At 36.9% G+C, this 5,000-nt stretch overlaps 1 long non-coding RNA gene across 1 annotated transcript in view; it reads left to right on the top strand.

The window, feature by feature from the left end:
- Positions 1–1,258, top strand: part of LOC137989521 (uncharacterized) — a 27,112-nt gene extending 25,854 nt beyond the window's left edge. The window contains exon 3 of the long non-coding RNA XR_011120896.1: positions 1,229–1,258. This is a non-coding gene — a long non-coding RNA (uncharacterized lncRNA). The remainder of the gene's footprint in view (positions 1–1,228) is intronic.
- Positions 1,259–5,000: the final 3,742 nt, after the last annotated feature.

Raw genomic sequence — 5,000 nt, 5'->3', positions numbered from 1 at the left:
TTCGCTGTTAGACTTTAAGATTTTATAAAACACGCATTAGCCACATTATCGACCTACATTCTTGCCAAATTTCAGCGAACAAGGATGAAAACTCGCTGTAAACGAGCTGGAAACGTGCGCCTCATTCAATGAAAGTTTAGTTTTGAGAACTAAAGCCATTTGTTGACAGCTTTTAAGTAGAGATAATTTATTCATAGAAACGTTTTTCCTTTATAACTTTGTCTAGAAGAAACCTTTTTTTGCGGAACTTAAAAGACCTTTTCCGACGGTATTCCTGGGTAATGCTTTTCAATTTTCGGAGTGGCGGAGTGGTGAGAGCACTCGCCTCCAACCAATGTGGCCCGGGTTCGATTCCCAGACTTAACATCATATGTGGGTTGAGTTTGCTGGTTCTCCACTCTGCTCCAAGAGGTTTTCCCCTGTATATTTGCAAGCCAAGCAAAAAATGTGTCAGAACGTGCAAGGATTACGTCATCGGTAGGGAAATAACCACCGTTCTAAAGATAGCCGTGGATAACGTAATTCTTGAATTATGTGACTCATGTGACTACTTTGCTAGCCCTTTACTCATGTCAAAAACCAATTAAATTTAATCGTGACTAAATAGTGTTATTATTGTATACCCATACATATCCCGGAGAAAGTTCCAGATTAATTAAGACCATCGCTTTAGTGGAGATTTCACAACGGCTACGACACATGGAGCAGTCGGGGATTTCACAACGGCTATAAGTGAGGGTGCAATAAGTTCGTGTGTAGTCGCTGCTGTCAGTTGTTGTACTACAGATTGATTAGGCGATTTTGTGTCTGTAGTCATCAGTGAGTCAACAAGGACTGCATTGGGATGTGCACTACGTTGCGACTGTAGTGCCAAGAAAACAGACAAATTTTTAAAGCGTTCTTGTCTCTTTGTCAAATGTGCCTTTAAGTCGATAATATAAACAGTTTAACGGTGTTTAAAACAATGTTCTTCAAGTTACTTCAATGGCAAATTAAAGAATACATGGGCAAAACAGTGATCTAGTCGGAGAAAATGACTCCTATAAAGTTATGAACTTAAAGTGATTTTTAAAATTCGCGGTTTCAGTCAGGCTTAGTTAAAATAAGTATTCTTGCACCGTCAAATACAATGATAATAGTTGTAGGTACAGGTTTCCTGGAATAAGGAACCGAACGGAGTTTATTGTTATTTAAAAAAATATATTGCCTCATCTATTTTGAATTTCAGGGGTGTAGAGAGACATGACTCAGAATTTATACTCATCACATTACCAGGTCTCGATTATAATGGTATAATCTCGCTGCGCAAGGCGTTTTATCAGGCTGGATTTGCCAAACACTATGGTAATAGTGACGTCAAGCTTCTCCCATGTCCTCTTGGTACCTTTGTTAATATTTCTAACACCAGTTCTCGGTGCATAGACTGCCCGGCAGGTAAGCTTGGATATGTACCACGCATTAAATTAGCTCATTCATAGATTAATTTCCATGTGGTTAGTGTGTTTAATAACATTACAAAAATCGAATACCAACAACCGATTTAATGTCCGAGAGTTGTGCCTTGAATGTACAATGTATGATCATGAATTTAATATTAATTGTATCGGAGCTCCCAAACGTGAAGTTACCAATGAGCGTGTTCGAAACATCCAGTCATGACATTAAAATTCGCTTGATTAATGGTGCACTACTAAGTTTCCCATAAGATTAATGATTATCCCCATTTTCCCTCGCGTCTGATCTTATGATTATTATCTCAGGGCGTTTACGCTCTGGCAGATGTTATACCGCATTTAAACCACAGGAGCGAGCCATAGCCAATGGCCAAAGGTCCTTTTGATCATTCCCTCTTGTTTAGTTTTCCAGAACCTTTCTTAGGATCCTTAGGATCCTTAGGATCCTAGCTTCGTAAGCCATCTATCTAACCTTTTACTTACTCCTCCAAGTGCACCAACAACTATCGGTACGACTTCTACATGTCTGATCCCCCATATATTCTTAATTTCTCTCTTTAGCTCCTGGTACTTCTCCAGCTTTTCACCTTCCTTCTCGTGCACCCTGTGGTCCCACGGTGACGCAATATCCACAATGATTACCTTATTATTTTCCTTTTCTACAACAACAATGTCTGGTTTTATGGCTGCGATGATATGGTCGCACTGGATGGACATGTCCCACAAAATCTTAAAACCCTTTCTGGTTGGTGCTCATACCATTTCTCCATTCTGTCTATACCATACTTACAACAGAGTTATTATTATTATTATCATTATCATTATCATTATCATTATCATTATCATTATCATTATCATTATCATTATCATTATCATTATCATTATCATTATCATTATGTCCAATATTGAGTAAGAATCTGTCTCGCTTTGAAGCAGGCGAACACAAGTAGCCAAAGGCTCCAAGAAGGACCGACTCCCGTGTCTTATAGAAACAGAACTTTCCTCAGGATATGTGCCGTACCCAACAATGCTGACTTCTGAATAAATTCCAGCCTCATTTACGCTTCCAATTTGTTCAAATAATTTTCAAAACCATTGGACACCATTCCCAAGGCACCAAATACAACTGGGACCACGCAGACTTTTCTCATATTTCATAGTCTCAAGATTTCGTCCTAAGGTATTTCTCCATTCCTTTATTTTTCACGTGAGTGTCTCCAGGAATTGCTACATCAACTATCTTGACCTCTCTGGTTTCCATGTCAACAAACACAATATCCGGCCTCCTAGCCTCAATCGCTTGATCCCACTGGATGGCCATGTCCCATAACAGCTTATGACGTTTATTCTCACACACTCTCTCTGGGTTATGTACATTCCATTTGCCATATGGCTTTCCTGCATAACTTCCAGTGTACATACCTTGCAAGATTGTCGTTCCTTTTCTAATATTTCCTCTGAGCCAGTTTGCTACACTCGCTGACAATGTGACCAACACTTTCCACTTTTTTCAGAGCACTTCCGATAAAGGGGCGAGTCCGCACTTTTATCGATGTGTTACTTGTTTATTACACAGAACATGAGGACTTTATTCCATAAAGCTCATTTGTAGAAATCTATACGCTTTATTTTCACATGTGAAATAAGCCTATGCAGCCAATCAGAATGGCGTACAGCTCTTTCACGTGTTGAAGTATAACCAATCAACAATAGCGTAAAGGCTTTTCCAAACCACTCTTGCATCTCGTGCGCATCGTACTTTGTTATTGAATTAGACAGTGACTAAATTAGACTCTATCCTATTTATTGATATCGTACATAAATTTAAAAAAAAACTTTTGTAAGTGCATTTTTCAGTTTAGAACTTTATTTCTTTGATGTACATGTACTGCGATATTTTCCATTGCTATTAAATTTGCAATTAGGTCTATTGTTGGTGAGTTTTGTTGTTGTTTTTTTTTCTAATTAGCGTTCAAAAAACTATTTAAATGAAAACAGCTTGTGACGTAGAAAGTGCTTTGTACGGGGTTTTATTCACGATTTGTTTGTATCAAACTGTTCCGGCCCTACAACGTCACTAACTTTAGAATGTCCAGGAATCTTCGCCATTTCAAGCATCTCTTCAGTTCTTCTATTTATAAATCAAGCAAGACTATTTTGTTCAGCCCTAACACGGCTCTCGGCACTTGTATAAGTCCTCTTCCACCTTCTTTCCTGTTCAGTACATATAGCCTTAGGGTTCAATTCTTTGTTCATAGTCACTAACTTGCGTGTGCGCTGATCCAAGCTATTCAGTTTTTCCTTTCTTTATGAAATAATACCACCACCATATCTTATAACTGACGTTGCCCAAGTGTTAATCGCTTTGATCTTATTGCGACCATTAAGTTTGGAATACAGCACAAGCCGATTTCTTCTCAAATACTCTTTTTGAAATGTTTCTTTTGTCTTATCTTCCATGATCTTGTCGTATTCAACAATCTCCGGGTATTTATAGCCTTCTTCACCTATCTCCTCGACAACCTGTCCATTACTTAACTTAATTCCCTCGTTTTTAACAACCTTTCCCCTTTTTTAACACTAACACAAAACACTTATTGCATGGTTTGTTGACAAGAGGCTGTCCATGTCTCTCGCGTCTCTAGAAAACATCTTAAAGTCATCCATAAACAACAAATTGTTTACTTTGATGTTCCCAATTGTGTACCCTGCCTTCATTTGCATATCAGCAGTTCAAACTTTTGTATGTGATATACAATAAAAATATAGTATGACGAGGCGCGTGAGCGTAGCCCGTTAACTATAGTGAGAACTTAATACAAAAATGTAAATTGAAAACTCACGAATATATATCAGAATTGCCTCTATTAATAATACTTCGGTCAAAAAGAAAAGGAAAAAAAAAGACAAAACTATTTAAGACATCCAAAATTTAAAACGGTATTGATAGAGTCTTTTAAATTCTCTTAAATATATTACTTATTCAGCTATGGAAATCAACTGACGATAACATTAGAATGAAGAAAGAGAATGAATTAGTTTGAATGCGGTATTCATTGTTCATGTTGCGACTTTAAACGTCCAAGAGATGTTTAGTGTCCCCGAAAGTACAGCCTTCTGCATGTTATGAAGAACTCTATAAAAATAATAATAATAATAATAATAATAATAATAATAATAATAATAATAATAATAATAATTATCATTATTATTATTATCATTCGATGTATTTTGTCCTCCTTTTAATTGGCCGAGAGCCCACCACGTAACCTGCAAATAACTGCCTACAAATAAGTGTTTTACTGCAAATAATATTCTGCTCATGCGCAATTGAAATCATGAATAAATTTTCCCTTTTTTTTTGGATTTCAAATCCTTGAAGACTGTGAACTTGTTCCTGGAAGTCTTCAGCCATTTGAAAGCATACATTTTGTTAATTAACAGTTGACTGTACGTACAATTTAAAGTCGACAAAATAAATCATTTAACTAAGAAGGAAAGCAATTGATATCTGCCTTACTGCTTCCCCAAAAAAATTGAAAACAA

The sequence above is a fragment of the Montipora foliosa genome, unplaced genomic scaffold (genome assembly GCF_036669935.1).
Source record: "Montipora foliosa isolate CH-2021 unplaced genomic scaffold, ASM3666993v2 scaffold_463, whole genome shotgun sequence".
NCBI classification, from domain to species: Eukaryota; Metazoa; Cnidaria; class Anthozoa; order Scleractinia; family Acroporidae; genus Montipora; species Montipora foliosa.
Note: the sequence above shows the minus strand (reverse complement) of the source record. Positions and strands in the feature narration are given on the sequence as shown.